Source organism: Lepus europaeus, chromosome 1 (assembly GCF_033115175.1).
Source record: "Lepus europaeus isolate LE1 chromosome 1, mLepTim1.pri, whole genome shotgun sequence".
In the NCBI taxonomy this organism is placed as follows: Eukaryota; Metazoa; Chordata; class Mammalia; order Lagomorpha; family Leporidae; genus Lepus; species Lepus europaeus.
In genome coordinates, this window is record NC_084827.1 from 38865779 (window position 1) to 38891214 (window position 25436).

Genomic DNA, 25436 nt, shown 5'->3' on the forward strand with positions numbered 1-25436 from the left:
AGAAAAGATTCTAAAATGTGCACAAGAGAAATTTCAGATTACTTTTAGAGGATCTCCAATTAAACTTAAAGCTGAGTTCTCATTAGAAACTCACAAATGAGAGCTTTGCAAGATATAGTATTCTGGGCTGGCAGTTTTTCTCTCTTAGTACCTGGGCTATGTCTTGCCATTCCCTTCTAGCTTGTAGGGTTTCTGATGAGAAGTCTGCTGTGAGTCTAATTGGAGATCCTCTAAGAGTAATCTGACGTTTCTCTCTTGCACATTTTAGGATCTTTTCTTTATGTTTCACTGTGGTGAGTTTGATTACAACGTGTCTTGATGAGGATCTCTTTTGGTCATGTTTATTAGGGGTTCTATAAGCTTCCTGTACTAAGATGCCTCTGTCCTTATCCAAACCTGGGAAATTTTCTGCTAGTATGTCACTGAAAATGCCTTCTAATGCTTTCTCCCTCTCCATGCCTTCAGGAACTCCTAGAACCCGAATGTTGGGTTTTTTAATAGTATCCTGTAGATTCCCGACAATATTTTTTAGATTTCTAATTTCCTCTTCTTTTCTTTGGTTTGCCTGTTTCCTTTCCTGTTCTCTGTCTTCTAAGTCTGATATTCTCTCTTCTGCTTCGCCCATTCTGTTTTTAAGGCTCTCTAATGTGTTTGTCATTTGATCTATTGAACTCTTCATTTCATTATGATTTCTCATCACTATCACAGTTTCTTGTTCCACTAGTTGTTTCATTTCATTTTGATTCCTCCTTAATATTTCATTTTCACAAGAGAGATTTTCTATCTTGTCCATTAAGGATTTCTGTAGTTCAAGAATTTGTTTTTGAGAACTTCTTAATGTTCTTAACAATTTTTTGAGATCCGCTTCTTGCATTTCTTCGATCTCATCATCTTCATAATCTTGAATTGGGGTGTCTTTTTCATTTGGGGGCGTCATAGTGTCTTCCTTGTTCTTGTTAGCTTGGTTTTTGCGTTTGTTGTTTGGCATGTTGGAGATATTTGGTTTCTTCACTGTGGTGTTTTTTCTTGTTACACTATGGCTCTATATTAAGTGGACTGTCTGCTTTCAGTGGAGCCTTAGAGGCTTGAGATGAGTGTGGACTCTTCAGGCTTTGGGAGAATGGAGAAACACAATCCAAGTCTTAAGAGAAAAAAAACTGTCAACCCAGAATATTGTACCCTGCAAAACTCTCATTTGTGAATGAAGGTGAGATAAAGACCTTCCATAACAAACAGAAATTGAAAGAATTTGTTGCCATTCATCCAACCTTACAAAAGACATAGAAACACAGAAAGGTATCCATCATTATGAAAGAATGTGAAGGCAGAAAATCTCCTAGTAAAAGTACAAAAGATATCCAAAGTAAACAATATGAATATTTATGGCCCTCATCATTGCATGCAACTTTCTCTAGGATACATGATAAGCTAGGCCACAGAGCAAGTCTTAGCAAATTCAAAACAATCAGCATCATACTGTGAATCTTCTCTGACCATGGAGTGAAGCTGGAAACCAACAACACAAGAATCCCTAGATCATATGCAAACACATGGGGACTGAACAGCATGCTCCTAAATCAACAGTGGATCATAGAAGAAATCAAAAGAGAAATTTTAAAAAAAACCTTCTTGTATCTTCTGTTGATGAATAATATTTTTTTTTAAAAAAATTCATACTATTTATTGAACTCTTACTTGGTGTAGAGTTAACCTTTTTGTTATTTCTATTTATTTATTTTTTTGACAGGCAGAGTTAGACAGTGAGAGAGAGAGACAGAGAGAAAGGTCTTCCTTTTTCTGTTGGTTCACCCCCCTAGTTGCTTCCTCCTGGTCTCCCACGCAGGTGCAGGGCCCAAGCACTTGAGCCATCCTCCACTGCTCTCCCAGACCACAGCAGAGAGCTGGACTGAAAGAGGAGCAACTGGGACAGAACCGGCGCCCCAACCAGGACTAGAACCCAGGGTGCCAGCTCTGCAGGCAAAGGATTAGCCTAGTGAGTTGCGGTGCCGGCGGTATAGGGTTAACCTTAAGATCATTAAGCATACTGAAAGTAGATCTCTGTAAAAATTAAGAGTGGGGATAGGAGGGAGGATGAAGAAAGGTTGGAGCATGAGTGGAAGGGAGGAAAGTATCACTATGTTCCTAAAGCTGTATATATGAAATACATGAAATTTGTATAACTTAAATAAAACTTTAAATAAAGAAGAAATAAATTGACAATAGCCACAAAAAAATCAAATGTTTAGGAATAAATTTGATCACAGAAGTGAACAATCTCTACAATGAAAATGATCAAACACTGATGAAAGAAGTCATAAGGAACACACCAAAAATGGAAAGATATTTCTTGCTCAGGGATTGGAAGAATCAATATTAAAATGTCTATACTACCTAAAACAAACTATAGATTCAATGCAATCCCTAACAAAATACCAATGACATTCCTTGCAGAATTAGGAAAAAATCCAAAAATTCATATGGAATCGCAAAAGATCTCAAACAGCCAAAACAATCCTGAGCAAGACAAAACAAACTGGAGGCACCAAAATACCTGATTTCAAAGCACATTACAAAGCTAGAGTAATTAAAACAGCTTGATACTGAAATAAAAACTGATAAATAGATCAATGGAACAGAATAGAGAGCTCATAAATTAATCCACATACACACAGCCAACTAATTTTTGACAAAATTGCTCAGATCATACAGTGGAGTATGGGTGGGAGGAGGAGGGGAAGTGTCACTATTTTTCTAAATCTGTATATATGAAAAACATGAAATTTGTATAACTTAAATAAAATTTTAAAAAAGAGCAATAGATGTATAGAAATGTAATATTCCAAATAAATATGTGTATGAGCTATGAATGTTATATACTGCTGTAGTTTTAATGATCTGTGATTACTTTAAAATTTACTGTATATGGGTGAAATGGTCATTTTTCCATTTAATTGCAGTTTATTGCCATTGCCTGTATTCCTATTAAACTAGGGCATTATTTTTTTGTTTGCTTTTTTAAACTTTTTATTTGGTGAAGCATTAAGCCTTTTTACTGTAATGTAAATTTAAAATATATTACCTCAAAAACAAGAAGGGAAGGGAAGGGAAAAAAAGAAGGGATGGGAGGGGAGGAGGGGGAGGGGAGGGAAGGGGAGAGAGGAGAGGAGAGGAAAGGAAGGAAGAGAGGGAGGTTGACTTGGAGAAAGCAGGGAAGGGAGGGAGGGGGGAGAGGGGAATATCATTATATCTTAGAATTATATCTAAGAACTATAATGAATCTGTTAAAAATTAATGAATTTTTTTAATGTAAAAAGTGAATGAGGTTTGGTTTACAGAAGAAATATTTTTCATAATTTTGAGTGATCGAAGAGACCAGGTGATGACTGTTGTTTTCCTGTTTTCAGAGATAGGAAAACAAATGGCTACATTTGCTTCCACAGTAGGGGAACACCACCTTGATTTTTATATTTGGGATGTGTCTAGGAAATAACTTAAAAAGATAAGAAATTGATAAATACTCCAAAATGGCACCATAAATGCCTCCTAGTCTAATAAATCTCCTGAAATTAGTATCTAAGCAGCCTATGATTTTTTTAGAGAAAAATAAACAAAAAGTCACTGCTAATTTATCCTCATAGCATGTGAACCATACTATTATTTTTAAAAAGGCTGGGAAACTTGGGTTTTACTTGCTAGAACAAAGAAATACTTGTAAAAGTTCTTAACAATGTCCAAAAAATGAACTCTGCTTTCATGATTTTTTTTCACTTTCTTTGTTTAATAAAGCATTTCCCATTACCTCCATTGTTCCCAGCCATGAAAGATATCTTTCAGTTCACTTGGATGTAAAAGGTACACACATTCCACCAACACAGCAACATCTCCTTTCTACAAGGCTAATAGGGTCTGTGTCTGAGGCCATTGTCTCTAATATTGATAAAATAAGAACAACTTTCCCAAGGAGACGCTTTGCCACATCTATGGATGAACCTGTGCACAGCTTTATCATTGTTCATCATTTCACAGCTCTATGGAAGGGCAATGCTCTGGTGCAGCTCCAGGCTATTTGCTATTCCCTGTATTGTAAAAACAGGATGTTCTCCCTGCTCTATGTGGGGAGTGTCAGAGTCAGAAATGGAGAGGGGCCTTGGAGATCTCAGCTCCCAGATCAGTTTTCAGGTTCTTCCAGATAAAGGACAGACATTAAATGGGCATAAAATCTTTGAAAAAGTAAATAAATACCTGCTCTTCTTTGTGAACTTATTCCCTTCTACCACCACACAAACATTAGATAAAGAACAGAAAATCTGGTATAGCTTGTATTATACTAAGACATAAAGGCTACAAATGTGATTGAAATTGAGACAAGTATGTATATAAATATATATAATATATATTTAAAGTATGTATATATTTATTTTTATGTAACACACAAAACTGCAGAATAAGTGTTCATAATGCTCTTAAATATCATAGGGGTGGATATAGAAGTTTTCAAAACATGAAATTGGACTAGCTTTGAAAATATATCTAGATGTGTATATTTTCAGAAAATGAAATCAATGGAATGTATTTTTATCATAACAGTTTTCATTGCTTTTTAAATTCTTTATCTTTTTTCCTATAATGAGAGTGCAGGTGTCTTACAGAATTTGGGAGCATCTTGAAGCACAGCCAAAGGAGGTGGAATGGTGAGAGGAAGATGACAAAGCAGTGGGGTGGAGTGGAGGTCAGAGCACTTTGGTCAGGCAAAACAATCCCACTTGGGAGGGGAAAGCTGATCTACTGCCCCCAGGAGGCTCCCTGATAGATTGATGCATCCCCGGAGCATCCTGCCATAATGGACAGAGCCATTTGAGAGTCTCCAGGGACACTTCACTTCATTTTCCTGTGGCATGGACACATTTATGGAATCTTTTCTTCTTTTTTAAATCTTTATTAAATAGAGTAATTTTGCTGAAAGTCTTAGGTCAGAGCAGAATTGAGTGAAACTATACTGCTGGTAGCTCAATGTTAGGTACAATTAAAACTCTAAACTTTTTTAAAAACAAGGATCCTGAACAAATGTGTGAGTAATGAGGAAAAGCAGATGCTTCACATATGGTGCAGCCACACTGTGTCTCTCCTTCTGTCTAACCAGAACCGGTGAGCTGGCAAGTGCACTAAGCCCAGGGCTAGAGACGTGAGTCTTAGGGTGTTCCTGGTTCATTATTAATAAAGGTTGGTATAAGCCAAGCATTGAAAGGAAGCTTTGCTTCCAAGGTTTCCAATGAATACATCAAATATTGATACAGGCTATCTGGGAAAAGAGGTTACAGTGTGACAGAATTCTTTGTGTGTCAGTGGGATTCGAGGTTGTGGGTAATGGAATTAAACTGAATAATTGAAAGCTTAAAATAATTTGTCAAATATTATATCTTTCATTTTTTTCTCACAGGCACATCATTATAGCATTAATTTCAAGGCTGTCTCATAAGATTTAAAGATTTATTTATTTGAAAGGCAGAGTTACAGAGAGAGGGACACACATACACACACACACACACATTGACAGAGAGAGAGAGAGAGAGAGAGAGAAATCTTCCATCTGCTAGTCCACTCTCCAAAAGGCCACATTAGCTATGGCTAGGCTGAAGCCACACACACATACACCACACTCCAACCTCACACATGACTGACAGGGACCCAAGCACGTGGGCCATTATCCATTACCTTCCCAGGCACTTTAGCAGGAAGCTGGATCAGAAGCAGAGTAGCCAAGACTCAAATAAGTGCTGTAATATGGGATAATTGTCAGCTTAGCCGGTGCCGTGGCTCAACAGGCTAATCCTCCGCCTTGCGGCGCCGGCACACCGGGGTCTAGTCCCGGTTGGGGCGCCGGATTCTATCCCGGTTGCTCCTCTTCCAGGCCAGCTCTCTGCTATGGCCCGGGAAGGCAGTGGAGGATGGCCCAAGTCCTTGGGCCCTGCATCCACATGGGACACCAGGAGAAGCACCTGGCTCCTGGCTTCAGATCAGCAAGATGCGCCGGCCGCAGCGGCCATTGGAGGGTGAACCAACGGCAAAAAGGAAGACCTTTCTCTCTGTCTCTCTCGCTCTCTCACTTTCCACTCTGTCAAAAAAAAAAAAAAAAAAAAAAAAAAAGAAATCTCAGCTTAACCCGTTGCATCACAACACAGACCCCCATCTCACAAATTCATAAGAAAACAACCATAATTATTTTAAGTGCATAAAATATCATCAATGAGTCCTTGCTTGCATAAACTTTGATGAAAATGTGGTAGGTCAATATGAACTTGGATCAACAGCAATGGAACAGAGTCATTTGAAACGCTATCACTCCAAAGACTATAAGCTCCACTTCCTTTAATGTTCTAATTATGATGTCCCTGAGTTCACATCTATCTTCTATACATGGTCCATGGATACTTGCAAATCAAGTGTAACTCTTATTTTTGTATACTTGCCTGTGTAAAGAGAGCCCTTCAACACTCTATGCCATGCAAAACTTGAAGTTTATCTTGATTCTGCTTTTTTTTAATATCCCCACATGTAATTTTTCTAAATTTTTGTGGATTTTATTTCAAAATCTCGGGAATTTATTCCTTGTTTCTCAAACTTCTCTGTCACTACCATAGGTCAGGTTCTGAGACCCCCATATGCCTCCTCATGACAACTCCTACATCAAATAAAATGACTTTGAGTTCAATCTAGGGTTCCCAAAACCTACAACCAAAAGTATCGGACAAGTTTGTTAAATATGTCTTACTACCCCTATCTCCTTTTTTGAACTCCTGAGATTGTGATTGGGTAAAGTATAGAAATCCTTGTTTTCTTCTTCTTTTTTTTTCTTTAAATAAGCACACAAATAGTCGTGACATCCAGTCATAGACTGGAAGCAAACAGATTGGAAGAGCAGCAACTGCTGAAGGAGTTGTGATCCTGATTCAGGAAAACCTGTGAACAGTAAATGATCCTGTGCATCTCCAACCTTCTATGGGCAGGAAGTGAGCTAAGAAGATTGTGTAGCCTCCTTTAGAAACGGTCAAAGAGAATCAAGGGAAAAAGCTCTCTCAAGAGCAAAGTGTCCTATTTAAGGAAACTTCTGACCTCCAGGATAGAAGTATTCAAAGTGGCCACTTGGCAGGACCTTAGAATACTCATGGAATTGTCACAGCTTTTCAGTTTCCATTCTTCCCTTTTTGAGTGGGGCTGTTGTGAATGTGTGTGCGCATTGTGTGTGTGTGCATCTCCTTTTCTGCTCTTGTTTTGCCATCAGATGTTGGGTGCATAAGGGAGAAATAACCTGTTCTTTAAGTTCTTAGGTCTTGATATGGAAAGAAGCCACAATTACACAATGATTGATACTTGCCAATTGGAGATTGAGCATTATGAGGGCATAGTTTACTGATTATTACCTTTGATTCTCACCAATAAAATCAGTTCTATTAAGTACATTGCTATCTGAAGACTGCTTGAGTAACTCAGAAGTCCGATTTAAGAATCCCTGAATGATCATTTGATAGCATTCCCCAGCCTCTCTTCAATCCTTATATTCTCCACAGACAGATATGTGCTGTGCTCTAGCTGAGTTGTGCTGCTCATGGGGCCTTGGCTTTATCAGTTGAGTTTATTCAAAATAGTGATGACAAACAAAACAAAATAAATATAGAACTACTTAAGTGAAAAATATTTTCCTGTAGATATTTGGACATGATTTGAATATTTGTGTCTACCAAGATTGACATGGTAAAATTCTAACCCTCAAGTGATGGTAGGAAAAGGTGGACCACTGGAGCTTGGGTCAGGTGATTGAAGCGCTCATATATGCAATCAGTACCCTCTTTAAAAAGTTCCTGGAGAGATGCCTTGTGTCCTTTGTGTGAGGACAGAGCTCTGAAGCACAAGCTGTGAACTGGCTGCCATGCCACCTTAAGCCATATGCAAATGCAGCCATCAGGTGCCATCTACAAACCAGAAAGTAAATTTCCATCAAAGAAGTTGCAGATACCTTGATCTCGGACTTCACAGCCTCCAGAACTGTGAGAAATAAATTCTTGGTTTTTTTTTTAGCTATTAAGTCTATATTGCTGCCTAAAAAGACTAGATAAGCTCAAGTCCTAATGGACAGAAAGGGAAGGAAACCTTGATGAAGCAGACAAGAAAACTCTGCTTGGCTCACCCACAAACCAACCAGCAGAAGTAATGGGATGGATAGTGGAAAATCAGAAAAAAAAATGATTTAAAAAGTTTCCTGAGGAAAAAAAACATATAAGTGCCACAAACAGATTTAATAGGAAAGAGAGAGTTAAAGAAAGAGAAACAGTCAGACATTGACATTCTCAATCAAGTTGGAGACCGATCTAGTGGGTGTGGGGAAGTGGGAAAGAAAACAAGACAGGAAGTTTGGATTACACAGGCCAAGTACAAAATTTCACTTGTTGGATGTGGTTGTGCTGATGAGGTTCTGAGTGGTGTTATATTCCTGGGTGGTCGATGGAGAGTGATGATAAGTAAAGGTCAGCATCATTGAGGACAATGAAATGATGGGAACTTGGAGGTCTTCACTGATGGCCAACATTGGTTTAGGAAGCATCCTAATGAGACTGGCCAAGGTTGGGTGGAGAACACATACATGAACAATCTACTGATGTGATGCACAAAAAAACAAATTGTGGGGTGGAGTGATCACAGTGATGATTTGAAGAAGGGTACAGTCAGAGTGTCAGCATTGGAATAAAAATAAAATGAAGAGCTGGGATTCTGGTTCGGTAGTGGTTCTGGAAATGAAACAGCACATCCTCATTTATGCTTCCACATGATTAGAAGAAAGTCAATTAATCCAGTACAACTCTATTATCATACCCGGCTCTCCTAAAGACATGATATCAAGAACAGACAAAAAGTACCAGGAGAAAACCCTACCATTGTTGTGCTGATTATTCACTAAAGACACAATCGGTACTGGATTTGCATTTTATTTATTTGTAATTGTAATGAGGATTTTAAAAATTATAAATCCCATGTAACCCTAGGAATCTTCACAGCAAAAGATTTTGCATGTTGTTTGAGTGTTATAAAGCACTGTGTTTGCTTTTTGTTTTTTTAGTAGCAGAATTACTGTCTCTTTATATTTTAAATATATTAAATGTTTATAAAATCTGGATACATTTATAGCTCAGTCAGAGAGAAAAACGATGATTTAAGGAATCTAACAAATACTTTAAAAATATACATTCTGAAGAAACATATTGGAAAAATGCATCAAATATTGATACAGGCTATCTTGGGGAAAGAGTTGAAAAAAATCAAGGTTATCTAACCTTTTAAATTATTGCATTTCTATAAAACTTGAATACATAAAAGTATATGCTTACTAATTTGTTTTCATACACTAATATTAAATCATGTGATGAAAATTGACATGATGAATAAGAAATTGGAGGTTAAATAATTAATTTTGTATTTTCAAAACAGTTTGACATCTAATGCACTTTTTTGATATTCACACTGGCTCAGATCCTACCTTCAAACTGTTGAGAAAGTATTTTGATCTGTTAAAACCATAAGAAAGACTTTATTCAAGACTAAATGCTGTCAGCTCCATCATAATGGGGAAGAGAAACCAAGGTCGTCTTCACATACAGTGTAGACTAGTAGGGATTGTTATCCAATGAGCCAGTGAGAGGAGGTTGGAGTTTGGTAGGTAGAAAATTTCTAAGAGGAGGCATCAGGGCAGAGAGTAGCTTGGTGGCATCAAGGTATTTGCTGATGGCACATCAGGTTGGGAAGGTAGAAATGAAACATTTGACCAAATGTTGAGGGGAAGATTTCAAGTGAACCAGATATCAAAGGCGGAGGGATTCCTTTCAAACTGACTCAGCAAGATTCTTGCTACCTCTTGTCTGTGTAGGCTTGAGACCAAGGTTCAAGGCAGTATCCTAATGTAAAGGAGGAAGAGGGTCAAAGGTTCCTGATGATCATTTGGTCCAAAAGAGAACCTTTCACAATAACACTGCCATTCTGTCCTACCTGTGATTTTGATTGGTATCTGGTTTAAAAGCAAAGGGTTCAAACCACAACCAGTCGCCAACACAGGCCCAATAACTTTAATGATTAATACCTTTGGGTACTTCTTTTGGATTAATTTAATTTGAGCAACAGCTATTTTATTCTTTATTCTACTTTATTGCCTATTTACCTCTCTATGTCAGGCAAAATACAAAAAGCCTCAGTATTGTATTTTGATGTAAACAAGGCAATAAATTTGTGTTCCTTATTTACCATTGCTATGCTTGCTGTTTGCTGAGAAAAACCATAGTCATCTGTTCTTAACAAGTCATAAAATTTATGTTCTTCATGGCCAATTTGAGGCAAGAATGTTAAATAATGTAAGTTTTATCCAGAAACTTAATTAAAATTAACACTTGAGCTTTTTTTTTTTTTATTATTGTTTTTGGTACTGGCACCAAATCATTTCCTGGAAATTCATTCTTATTGACTCCTAGTGATTTACACAATATAAACTCTGAACTAAATCTCAATTTCTACCCATAGTAAATCACTCAGGAAATGACACAAAACAAGCTTGAAGCAACTAATCTCAATTTCTAGGTGCCACCAAAATACAAACAAGAAAAATTATGCTGATTCTTAGACTAAACTTCCTACATTTACTTCACTTTAATGAGGATATACATCATCCTTGAGTTGAAAGTGTTATTAACATGGATGATGCAAACCAGAAACAGTGTGTTAACCCATTCTCAGGATGTAGTGTGGTCCGTGTTTAGACTGATTTTTATGGTGTTGAGCCTTTCATCAGACAACATAAAAATATTTTGTCTTTTGCTTTCTTAGGTGTAACTGCAATCTACCTTATTTTAAACAAGCCCCATGGCTAAAAGTAGAATTCAGTAGATATTTGTAAAGCAACATAAATGTATTTATAATATTATACTTGTGTATTCATACAGCACCTTTAATTATCTGGCTTTCAGGTTAATGATTAATTTCATTTTGCTAATGGGCCTTTCAGGAAACAAACAAAAAAAATCAATAGTATAGTTTTAATTTAGTGGCCATTCAGGTTGATAAGATTCTGTATATTTGGACTTAGCATGTAACTCTCAGTACTCATTCATAAGACAAATAAAGTGCAATTTTTAAATTCTTTGAATCTGAGGTCCAGTGAGTAAGAGCGTCACTTTAAACAAATTTGCTCAATCTCTGTAATTAATATTTCTTCTTCTCTCATTCTTTTCCACCACTGTGTTTTTTTCACTTTTGTCTCCATGCCAATAGCATGGGAAACTCAGGTTGCGTGCTGATATTTCACTTTTCCTTTGGGAAGATGAAGACAGCACTGATGTGGTAAGAATGGGGAAAGAAAGATTTATCAGTTCAAGTTTTTAACAAAATGACAAAAAAGCTTTAATACAGATGGAGGTTTAGATCACTAGCAGAATCTGAGGACACATAATGCCAAACAACCCTTGTGAAAATTGAGTAGTTAATTGAATCGTTAAGATTTTTATTTTACCAAAATTGAGTCATTTTGTACCCAGTATATGTATGTCATCTTAAAAGCATGGTTTCTAAATTCTAATCTGAAAATCAGTTGAAACCTATGCATGCAGCAGGGAAAACTATTGAAGACTATGAAATGGACAAAATGATTAGTGAGTGTCTGAACAGCTGGCACTTCCAAGTAGTCTCCATGAACTCATAGCATTTAATAGTTTAAAAATGAATTCTCTCCAGTGAAGAGACCATTGATTTACCTTCCTCCCCATGGGAAAAAAAAGCAAAGTTTGCATCTGTTTGTAAATTCATTTTGACATTTCTGGTTTACTCGAATCAGTGTAGGACTGTGAATTCTCCTGTGAACCATTTGTAATATCTTATCAAATCCTCTATTAATGAAGGGGCTAAATAAAATATTTGGTACTTTTTTCATATTTTTATGAGTGATGATTTTATCTTTTAAAAACAATCTTTAGTCAGATCTACATACACAATTTATATATGTAGTCAACAAAAAGTCAGGTTACCTAAAATCCTTTTTTGTTAAGGGTTAATATTTAAAAGTTGTTAAACACTTTTGGAGCTTTTTGAAAATGGCAAGTGGGAATAACACAATACTGGAAGTTTTCCTGTTATAAATTTACTTGAATAGCTAATATTGTGGTGCAGTGGGTTAAGCCACTTGCAATGTCTGCTTCCCAAATTGGAGTACTGGCTCATGTCCCAGATGCTTCTGATTGAGCTCCTTGCTAAGGCACCTGGGAAAGCAGCAGAAGATAGTCCAAGTCCTTGCACCCCTTCCACCAAGTGGGGAGCCTGATGGAGTTCCTGGACCTTGGTTTCACCCAACCCCAGTCAATTATGGCCATTTGTGGTTTGTGGAGTGAACCAGTGGATGAAAGATTCTCTCTCTCTCTTTTTAAAGATTTATTTATTTATTTGAAAGTCAGAATTACACAGAAAGGAGAGGCAGAGAGAGAGAGAGAGAGAGAGAGAGAATCTTGCATCTGATGGTTCACTCTCCAACTGGCCACAATGGCCGAAGCTGCACCGATCTGAAGCCAGGAGCCAGGAGCTTCCTCCGGGTCTCCCATGTGGATGCAGGGGCCCAAGAATTTGGGCCATCCTCCACTGCTTTCCCAGGGCATAGCAGAGAGCTGAATTGGAAGTACAGCAGCGGGGTCTCAATCCGGCACCCACATGGGATGCGGGTGTTTCAGGCCAGGGCGTTAACCCACTGCACCACAGCGCAGGCCCCTGGAAGATTCTCTCTCTGTGAGTGTGTATGTATGTATGTATGTGTGTGTTTCACTCTTTCAAATATGTAAATCTTTAAAAATTGATTTGAGAAGTAGAGATATACAGAAAGAGAGCTGCATTCATTCACTTCTTTAATTGCTCATCAGAAGTCTGGAATTTACTCCAAGCCTCCCATATTGGTGGTAAAAACCAAATTACTTGAGCCATCACCACTGCCTCCCAAGGTCTGCATTAGAAAGAAATTGGAATGAGAAGACTGAACAGGGAACCAGATTCAGCAGCTCTGATATGGAACATGGGCATGTCAAGTGGCATCCTAACTATGAGGCTAAATGGCTGCCCCAGGGAATATTCCTGAAGAGTCTCTCTCTCTCTCTCTCTCTCTCTCTCTCTCTCTCTCTCTCTCACACACACACACACACACACACACAGGAAGGATGGGATTCAGAGAGAGGCATAACTTCCTCCACTCCCAAATTCACTTCTTCATTCATACTTCAAACTGCACTACCCCTATCCACTCCTTCTTCTCTCACTGCTTCTGCCACTCTCCTTTTGGGTTATTTTCATTGCTTTGTCCTTTACCGTGTATTTTAGACACAGGCCCTCTGTTTCTAGCATTACTATATCTCATTCACTTTTTATAACTAATTTCTGTGAAACATTCTCAAATGAATCTTGCAGAGAACTCTCATATGTTGAAAACAGAGAATCAAAGCTATATATATATATGCATGTGCTAATTAGCATAAGTTTTTCTATCATACACATGACAACAAAAGTATTGGAAAATGCCTAGCATAGAAATATGAAAGCAGTTAAAATTTATGTAGGTCTAGAATCACGACACTAATTTAGGTGGAGAACAAAAGGGCTGTGATGAGGAAGAAGTGCATATAGGACTGTTATATTCTCAATTGTGTGTTGTTGTTGTTGTTGTTTTGCCACATAAGGATTTTCAGAACAGCATTGAAAGGAAATGGATTTGCTTTGTGGGAATTGCTGCCACCCTGGCCAATTCTATTCTATTCCACTTAGGCGCTGCATAGATAATAGCAGTTCAGTAGCACTTTCTTTGTTCTTTTCTATAACTTCACCGTCTTATGTGTCTACTCATTATTCAATTATATCACAATTATTCATCTCTTCAAAATTAAGAGGGTGATGCTGTCATAGGTAAAAAAGTACCACATGGTTTATCTTGAATATAATCTAATCAAAGAATCCGCCTCCCCCCTCCAAAAAAAAAGTACATGTGTCATGTCATCAGTACTATTTTTCTGAAAATATCTCATCGTAGAGGCATGTAACTGATCATCCAGAAAGGGCTAATGCTGCAAACCTTCCCCACCCTCTTTCCCCTTCCCCATGGCCTATTAGGCAATGTCTAGACAAGCCGCTTATTTTATTCAGTTTGTTCTAGATGTTTGCAGTACAAAATAACAATCTTCACAGGAAAAAAGAAAGTTTAACACAGGAAGAAAAAATCACCAATGACACTCAGCTAATCCTACGGGGATGGCTGGTTTCTAGCATTACCTTCCTGAACTTGATGTTGCCTCTCTGTATAAATGCGTTCCACCCTGCGTATGTTTTAGTGATCTTCATATAGCCAAAGGCTGTAGTTAATAGCTAGTCACCAAGCAGAACCATAAATCTTTCCTGAGTGTGTGTGTGTGTGTGTATGCCTGTGTGCATCTATATGTCGGCAGCGGGGGTGGAGGTAAGAGAACAGAGCAGTCTTGTGTGGCAGGAAACAGACTAGTATAAATACACAGCGCTGCGTGGTTCACATCATTTACAAGGAGAGCAACATAACCACACCACTTGCCTCTGGGGTCTGTGAAGTCACAAGGTTTTGGAGGATATAGAATGGTGAAGGGTGTGCTGCAATGAGACATAGCACCTAACCCCATAGGAACCCGGGAGTTAGATTTCCATTTTCTTTGCAAGATTGAAATGGACCTGCTTTGAAGCTTTGAAAATACATCATGTTGGCTCCTGTTATTTTCACTTGTAATAGCCTACAAATGAACTCTCACCCGTTAGAGCCATTCTCAGCGTTGTCCCTGTTTTCTATTAACTTTCTAGTGCCTCACAACACACTCTATACTCCCCACCACACAAGACACTTACCTCCACCTTAAGGATCCCTTCTCCTGCAGGCTACTGGACATAATGGCTTGACAGCTATAATTGTACCTAATACACTTGCATTATAATTAGTAAGGTAGATGCTTTCTCCTTTACTAAGTAATTACACCCTTAAGAACAAAGATTATTATTTATGTTGACATAACAACCTTTCACTCCATCCTGTAATTTTATAAGTAATATTCCATTGATCAGATCTAAAGCACATTAAAAGCAATTCAGCATGTTTAAAATGATTCTAATTTTTTTAATAACTTCTTTGTTGAGTCTCTCCTTTGGTGTACTCCCAAACAATACTCTGTCTTCAAGGGCTTCCCTGTGAATTCAAACTAACTCGTAAGCAGCTTTTCAAGATACACATTTTCATTATCTATATTTTTGGAGGAAAAGAACAGAACAATAATCATGGAAAACATTCAAATTTAGAGACATGGCTTTAAATCCCAGCTACTATAACAGAGCAATCCTGGCTTTGTGGCAAAAATAGATTGAGAATCTGTAGTTAGTAGAGTGAACTTTGACTTCACTCTTTCATGCAGTATTGACAAGTCATCTGTTGCCATTATGGGAATTGAACCTGCAAAGTGTTGAACACTTAAGGAAAGGGTAATTTATGTTGTTCATCCTTTTCCCTTTTACTGCTGCTCCTCATTCTTATGCAGCTCTAGATCCCTTTAAAGATAGAAGAAGCAATATTGTATTTTTTTTAAGGCAGAGAAAGAGAGGAGACTGATAGAGTGCTCCCATCTACTGCTTCAATCCCCAAAGGCACACAATGGTCAGGTTATTCAGAGGGAGCAGGGTGAAATTGGGAGCTGAAGTCTAGGAATCAAACCAGGTCTCCTGCATGCACAGCAGGAACCCAACTACTTGAGACATTAAGACACCATCATCTACCTAGGGTCTACACAGGAAGCTAGAGTCAGGAGCCACAACCGGGGATTCAGTGTAGACTCTCTGATGTGGGATGAAAGCATCCTATTCCCTAGACTAAACACCTATTCCCCAATTAAAAAAAAATATATTATTTATTTGAGAGGTAGAGTTACAGAGAGAGAGAGGGAGAGACAGAGATAAAGGTCTTCGATTTGCAGGTTCACTCTCCAGAGGACGACAATGACTGGAGCTGAGCTGCTCTGAAGCCAGGAGCCAGGAGCTTCTCCTACGTCTTCCATGTAGGTGCAGGAGCCCAAGCACTTGGGCCATCTTCTACTACTTTCTCAGGTTAGAGCAAAGAGCTGGATCAGAAGAGGAGCAACTGGGACACAAACCTGTGCCCTTATGGGATGCTGGAGTCACAGGTGGAAGCTTAGCCACAGCGCCCCATTCCCTCTTCCCTTTTTTGTCTCCTTTTCCATAGCATCTAGGAGGTTCTTTATACAAATTGTATAATCAATACAGGTTACTACATACCAAGACTCTCAAATCCTTATAATATTCTTCTGTGTCCTCTCTTTTTGATGTCACCCTTTTATCCTCCAAAGAAAATGAACTTTCCAGATCTAAACTGTCCTGCTCAGTGACTACAGATACCTATGTAATTGACATTTCTTGTTACTCATAGTTCTTAGGGCCATGTATCTCTGCTAAACATGAGTATGCTACTGACCAATACAGCTGTTTCTCACCAACATGAGAATCAGAGATCAAACCAATGAATTAGTGTGTTACAATCTTCACACAAAATATGCCTCAAAATAATAACTCACTGAGACATTTTTAAATGGGACCAGTGTTGTAGCACAGTGGGTTAAGCTACCAACGCTTCCAATGCCAATCCCCTATCAGAGTGCTAATTTGTATAATATAAGTAGATACATTTGAAAATATTTCAAATTCTCCCACATATATTTATTAGTACCATTTGATAAAGTATCCATAAGTGTTTGAAAGTTTTTGTCTCTAATATTCGTATGCTATTATTTCTATCTGACAGATTCTTTGTGGTTGCATCTACTCTCCTATTGTTTAATAAATAATGAGAAAACTTTGTTCTATTGCATGTATGAGCATACTGGGAGAGAGAAAATAACAGCATCATGTATTTGGTTATTTATGCCAAGCATGAAACCAAGGACATCATGTATGTAATGGAATTTAATTCTCATAGATACCTGAGTGGTTATTATTCCTACAGTCATTTAACAGCAGAGAAAAATGGGAGTCAGCAAGCAGACAATTGCCAATGTCATACAGCTCCCAGTGAAATAGTTGGGGCACAGGCTCACCTTTCCTGGCTCCAAAGTTCATGCTTTGGCTTATGGAGCCTCCAACTTGAGAGATTAGTCTATTATAAAAGGCGCATTCTTAAAATCTTCTCTAATCATCATATTTTATCCCTAGAAAAAATTTTAAATAATAAGCTTATGAAATATATTATTATATTATTATTATATTATATATAATTATATTAATATATTATCTCAAATATTTGTTTAAAATATGTATGTAATAACTAAATACAACTGACAATTGGGAAATTAATATTTTCAAAGAAAATATATAAACTGTATCTTAATTTTTTTATTTTATTTGTGTGAAATTTTATTTGATGTTTGCCACTGGAGAATACATTTTTGAATTTCAATCTAATAAGTAATCATCAAACAAAGATAACATATTTGTTCTTAAACCTTTAGGAAATTAAAACATCAATGTTTTACATTATTTCTGTTCCTATTAGAATATCTCATACTCACTGTAGTTAGTTACAGGGCACAGATTATTAATGCGCTTATAATAGAACCATCAACTGTTTCACTGAAGGCTTCATGAGTGTGATATTCTGGAAATTACAGTTTTTAAAAGTTTCAGTCTTTACAAATTTATTTATCCATTTTCCCCAACAATCTGAGATTGAAAAATGCTTTTCTCCCTCAGTGGCGAATTATGTTTAAACATACTGAAATAGACCCTGATTCTTTAATACATCATTGTAGAAACCTTCAGTGCATGTGTTTCTGAATCTAATGTCTTGGCAATGAAACAAAACAACACAACAACAACAACAAACCACCTATTAAAAGACACCAGCAAATCAGTTATGACAGTTTCCAAGAGAAAAACAAGTCCTCTTAATCATTTCTCCACTTTGTGATGGCTTCAATAAAGATAAGTGTTAATATTATAGTCCTCACATTATGTAACTATACCTTTTGAAAACAAAAACTGGTAGTTACTACATAATGAGGTAATCATGTTTAGTAGAATTTAACTCTATAACATACTTTAAAAGTACCATGTGGAATAAAATGTATAAACTCTATGGGGACATTCATCTTCTCTTTTCACTTCTGAATAAGATGTAAAGGCTCACTTCTTTTCTGTAGGGTTCACCCGTGGTAAACACATTCTGATAACCTTGACAGTCTTATTTCTCACACAGCTACAAAGGAACTGTCCTCTCCAAATTGGTCATTTCATCCAGAATAGAAGACTACTTATACCCTCAGTTAAGGGTGGTGTTTATCTGTGTATAGAGAGTGTTCCTGCTTATAGGACTTGATGTTCTTCAAACAAGTTGAGGTGAGTAACACAACAGCTGGCCTCCATATCAAGCCACCACTTCAACGTACTTCCAGATGATGCACCTGTGATTTTGTGAAATCATACTTCAAATAATAACTCAACAAAGCTATTGGTTTATCTAGACTCTTGCAGATTCATGCAAAGTAAGTTTTTGGTAGTGTTTCTGAATCGTGTATAATGTAAATCAAATAAATCCCCAAAGATCTAGATGCATGCATTATATGCTAAACAAAATGAGGTAGATGTGAGTTATTCACAAGCCTTGGGGACAGAGGCAGAAGCAGTAACTGCTATTAATGAGCATCTGTCATAGACATAGGAAGGCTGAACATCTGGTGTTTGGGTCTCTTAGTAAACACATTAGAGGCCCTTATTGATCTAAATGATTTCCCAAGGTTCCTCAAGTTGTTTTTACTGTAGTTTTATTTCAGTTAAAACAAGAAACTTGGATATAGTCTTCACAAACTACAAAAATAGTATGATTCAATAAAATGTGAGCTGCAGTAGCATACTACATATGCATGTATGATTTGGAACATCAGAATATTTACCTGCAGTTCCAGAATTCCTCTAAGAAACAAGTGTTGGGACAGTTGCTTGGTTGGAAAGAAAGTAGAGCTTGAAGATTCACAAGAATAGAAAGTCTGTCACACTTTAAGGTGTTTGGGGGCGTTGACAAAGGTATATTGCTGGACCAAACTTTGGCCAGCCTTCTGAAACTCCCCGTAGTACTATGGGTATATTTCCTTGTAAAATTCAGTGTTAGCAACGACACTTATTTTCAGTTTACCATGAATCCCCTTGATATCTGATCAGGTTCCTCCCCCTTCACTATCACCCTCATGATATATGACACCTGTCTTCAGCAAGAACCCTACAAGGTTGGTGCTATGCTTTGTATATTAGTGTGGGTATCACCTAATGTGTTCACATTATTGGGAGGTACTGGAACCTCTAGAAAGTGGGGCCTAGTGGAGGCATTGGATCATTGAGGGCATGCCTGCAGAAGGTAGTTAACACAAAATGGTTGTTATAAAAAACCTGAGTTTGGGGCCATTCTGTCTCTCATCGTTTCTCACCGTAGAATCCTTTCTCTACCTGTGCCCCACCATTGCCAAAACAGATCTTGAACTTCTACAATGGTAAGCAAGTAAGCATTTTGTCCTTAAAAACTTAATTGCCTTTCATTGTAGCAATCAAAATCCCCCTTTAACCATGAAGTTTCCTCTTACTAATTTTATATCCACTGATCTCCACTTGCCCTGGCTGAATTCAGAGCTAAGCCCAATCTCTCTTCAATACTGCAAAACACCATTGCAGTAATTCCTTTTCTCATAATGATGTAACTGAAAAATCTTTACCATGCTGTAGCAAGTATACTGGAGTATATTTTACTTGAATAAATAAGTATCACAGACCCATTTTTTTTTACTTTAGGGGAGAAAGCAGATGAAAACTATATCTTCCTCTTCAAAATTATTAGAGTGATAATAAAGTGAATAAAGTCCCAACTTTTGCTAATGTTTAGAATCATTATTTGCTAAGACCCTTTACATTCTATCACTTGCAATTCTCTCATTATATACATATATATAATAAATAATGTATTATATATAATGGAATATAATTCATCCATCAAAAAGAATAAAATCTTGACTTTTGCAACAAAATGGATTGAAATAAGATTACTATGCAAAATGACATAAGCCATACATAAAAAGACAAACTCACGTGTTTTCCCTCACATATAGAAATTTATATATATATATATATATATATATATATATATATATACACACACACACATAATATAAGAAATGTGTGAATCTCATATTATCTAGTATATGGTCATAAACGTTGCTTACTGAGTCATACCCTACACATAATATTAAACCCTCTTTCCTCACTTTAAATAAAAATGTCCATGTTAGACTCAATTCCTAATAAGTGTCAGGTTTTCTCTAACACAGGACTCCTTGGACAGAATTGCCCCAAACCAGAACACTAATTACAATGAATACAACCATACTTTAGATCCCAACTTAACAGTGTTTTTCTCTTCTAGCTCACTAGAACAGATACCCTCTTCTGCTAATGAAATCCTATGCTTCTTTCCCCCTTTGCATTTTAATGTAAAAACTTGTATAATTATGCAATTCTCCAATCAATGGACTTTGAGCTTCAGGAAGAGAGGTGCCATTGTTCTAAAATCCCTTTAATAGGTGGACTGATTACAATGGGGTTACACATAAGAAATGGCTCTAACATTTTTCCTTTTATTGCCTTAAAACATCTCTGGTCTCTTTCAAGGCTTGAATGGAATCCTTGCCATACATTTCAGTTGCAAGAACAAGTATTGTTTTAGCAATGAACTCCCTTTGGTCCCAACAGTTGCATTTCAGATCCCATAAGCAAGATACAGCTTCTGCCATCTACCTGTGCAGCTCTGACCTTGGCTCAGGGACTGAAAGGTGAACGTGGGCTCTTATTTTCTCTTTTTCTTTTCTGCCCTCACTCATGCTGTGCCTCGGGGTCTCATTTCTTCATGCAGTGTAGTATGAGAAAATTGGAGAAGTAGTCTTCATGGTTCATTTTGTTATCATCTGTGCACTCTGCAGCAGGTTGCAAAAGTGAATTCTTTCACAGATGGTACATGAGCCCTTCTAAGACTCTTGTGCATACCTGCATGTTTCATGGTTCCATGTCATTCCCGCCCCCTGTAACACACCTGAGAAGGTCTCATTGGCGGAGTCCTTTGTCTCCAACAAGACAGGCAGGATGCTGTGAGGATGGTTTGAGTCTGACCATTTATGCAGCAGTATGCCCTGGCCAGTGTGAGACTCCTACCTCCTTGCCATATGTTGCATATGTGGGTGCAGTCTGTTTGTACTTCATTGTATTCGTCTTATCCCGCCTGTGGACCTAGAAAATAAATAACATCATATGGTTTGTTCACAAGTATTCTGCAATTTGGGAAATGGGTGACAAGCATTATCTTAATATGCTATTGCCTGGTAGCTCCGCAGTGGCCTGATGAGTCTGCTGCTTAGAGTATAGCCAATGGAGGGGTAGGTTACATGCTGCATTTATGGAGCTCTCCTCACTGGCATCAAAGTGGCAGCTAGAAAAAGAAAGGAAAAAGCACAGAAATCCAACTAGCCTTACTATTCTCTGCCTAAGTGAGTCACCCTTTCACATTTCTAGTCTTTCTTACATAGTGTAGACATGAGTAAACTGCAGGTGCTACTTTATTAGGTTCGACTTGGATATAAACAGAATCTCTAGTCACAGTTTAGAGGATCTTACTCTTATGGTTCTCAGTTTTGATATATCAATCAAATTACCCAGATATTAAAAATATCCCATTTAAAGCCAAAGAGGTAACATGGCACAATGGGATCCCATCAATGAAGGACAAAATCATATTTCATCGTTTGACCTTGGACATATGACTGTGCAATTCACTCAACCTGTCTGTACCTTCTTTTGTTCACCAGCAAAAAAGAGATGGCAGCAAGAGTCACATAGTAGAGTCTTACAGAATCGTGATAATTTAGCAAACTTACTATATGTAGGGACAGAGCAACACTGCTATTAGTGTTAGCTATTGCATTGTCTCTACTGTTTTTCATTATTTTCCCTAAATTATGATTCATAGTAGGCCTTTGGTGATTATTTACTGAATGAATGTCTTCACTAATGTGTACAAGACATACGTCCTAGTCAAATGACATCACCAATCAAAATCAAATATATTTTAGAAGTTAGAGATGCAAAATTATGTGTAGAATATACCAATAATGTATTTTATTAGGAAAAGGTAAAGATATTTAGGTTTCCAGCCACACATATAAATTTGCAACCAAATCACAACACTCTAAGAAGTGTAACACATAAGAACCAAAGTTAATAAGGATTTTTGGGGGAAGATAAGTAAGTCCAAGAGTGGTGAAAATGCAACTAGGTATACGTATTCCATTGGTTCATGGATGTTGTGTTGCATGGACATTAGTGAAGAAATTGATTTTATGATTAGCCACCTCCAGGAATGGTGCCATCACATTCTAAACATCATATTTTTCATTGTAGACCAGGTCGTAACTCAGCCCTGACAAGCCATTCACTCCAGTATTTGGTTACGATAAGGCATTTAGTTGCAACTGCTAAGAGTTCATGTCATTCTGGTTGTTGAAATTTTAAATATTACTCTCTTCTTGTAAGATACTCTTTTCTTCAGATACTGATTTATTCATTTAATTAAAAACAAGAAATAGTAATACAGTTATCAGAAAAGTAAGAAACCTCTCTTTATTCTCAACTTGTATCCTGATAAAATTGTCATAGATTTGGATTTACCTCATGGAAGTAAAACTATACAGTTTTTACATTTTTTTAATGTCTAGAAAGTTAGGCTTGATATTTATCTATATAATTAAATACAAGCATACACATTTTTCCCATTTAATCACAGCCTATGAAGTAATGTTTTAGAAAGTAGAAAATTATATACATATTTTATTTTAATTGCATTTTAAAATCAACTTAGCAATAGAGAAAATATTAAGTCTCTTTTTATAGGAAAATATAAAATCTAGATCATACAGATTACTTTTAAAATAAAACAAAGTGCTATCTAACAATGTGTAGATAGCATTTAGTTGGTTTCCTCTTTAAAACACAATTAACATTCCACAGATAACATCAATAACACGAACACCGAGACACTGACTGAGTAAGCATTACAACCTAGGACTGTGTGGCCATTAGTTTTTGGAAGAGTTGTCATCTATGCTGGCGCCCTGGCTCACTTGGTTAAACTCTGCCTGCGGTGCCGGCATCCCATATGGGCGATGGTTCTAGTCCCGGCTGCTCCTCTTCCAGTCCAGCTCTCTGCTGTGGCCCAGGAGGGCAGTGGGGGATGGCCCAGGTCCTTGGGTTCCTGCACCCGCATGGGAGACCAGGAAGAAGCAGCTGGCTCCTGGCTTTGGATTGGTGCAGTGCCAGCCATAGCATCCATTTGGAGAGTGAACCAATGGAAGGAAGACCTTTCTCTCTGTCTCTCTCTCTCTCTCTCTCAATGTCTATAATTCTACCTGTCAAATAAAAAAAAAAAAAAACAGAGTTGTCATCTAAAAAAAATTTTCATGGTGCTCTTTTAGTTGTGTTTTCAGTTCTCCCAACATGGAGTACTAGTTTTATCATTAGATAATATTTATACTATAGAAACCAAATTTTGTATAAAGTTTTATGATATTCTCTATGGTTTTGGAATTTTTTACACTATCATAAGAATATAATACAGAACTGTTACACACATATCAGAGTTCTCACAGAAAAATTGAATTATCTAATTTTAGGCCTATCTAAAACCAAGGTGAACTAGGAAGTAAGAATGTTTATTAACCAATAAACATCAGAAATAGATGGCCTTGTTTATTGACATGTAGCCAAGTTAGAACTGAATAGAACAAAGCCGCAAGTATCCTGGAGAGAAGCTTGATAGGAACTAGCTAAGAAAGTGACTCATCTTCGAATTTTATATTGGAATTCATACAGTTATAAAAGGAAGTATTTTATGAGTGTGTAATTAACTTTTATCTAGAGTTATACTCTGACATCTCCTAAATCCAAAAAAATATGTTTCACTGGTCTATTTTCCTGACTTTAATACTGGTATTTGGCTGAATTTTTTACTTAATGTTTTTAAGATTTACTTTATTTATTTGAAAGGCAGAGTGAGAAACAGAGAGAGAGAGAGAGAGAACTGCCCAGGGTTGGCCAGGCAAGTCAGAACAGGATTGGGGGACTGGATTCTGGTCTCCCACATTAGTGGTGGAGGCCCAAGCACTTAGAATATATTCTATTGCCTTCCCAGGTACATTAGCAGGGTGCTGGATTAGAAGTGGAACAACCAGAATTCGAACTGGTGTTCTGATATAGGATGATAGCATCGCATGCAAGTGATGGTATAAGCTACTGCGGCACAACCGTGGCCCTAGTATTTGGCTATTTTGGATTTTATGTACAGAATTTTCTTTAGGTAGCTTTTCAAAAAATTGTTTTATGTAAACATATGACTTCACTTTTACATATCTCTAAAAAAGAGCACAAAGGATATCTATTTTGAAATTTAGTAAAATACATTATTTAATAAAATTAAAGGATACATGAATTTTTACACCCATAGAAAATATATCACACAAAAAATATTCAACTTTCAAATAGCTACTACTAGTCTGATTGTCCACTGGTGAAAACATTACAAAAATCAGTGTGAAATGTGGAAATAATCTGAAATATCACAGCATGCTCTGGAAGGGAAGTAAAAGGTAGTTGGGGATACAGGGGTCAGGGAAGAGGGAGGAAAATTCCTACATGAATATGGGTCATTATTTGAGAAGTTTTACTGCACAAAGTTCATAAACTACAAAGCAATTGCATCATTTTATAGTTAAAAAAAATGGAAAGAACAGCAAAGTTATCCAAAAATTTATCTTGCTATACTTGTCTAGACGGGAAATAGCAAATTCAAGAACTACAAGACTGGCCCTTCATCAAATGATAAATTATAAAGGGAGTTCACAAATTAGGCCTTAAAGAGTGTGCAATTGCATAAATGTTTTGGGGCAGAAATGGTGTCAAAATGCTTTATTGGTTGACCAAAATGTCTACTCAAGAGTTAAGAGAATCAAAATGCTACTGAGAAACTTTGATTTGTGGGCTTATGGTTGATTAAGAAAACATCAGTGAATAGAGGGAGATTTCCTGGAAATGAGTATCCCTGCAAGTCCCTATTTGTATCAAGTAAAAAACAAAAAAGGTCTGTAAGCCCCCGAAACTGCCTCCCCAACTGCAAAAAATGCTGCTGTGAGATGAGCTAAATTATTCTGTAGCTGCTGAATGAAATGGGAACGACTCATGTGCAGAAGATTTAAATGTCAGTTCATGGCTTTAATTATTATCTGTTG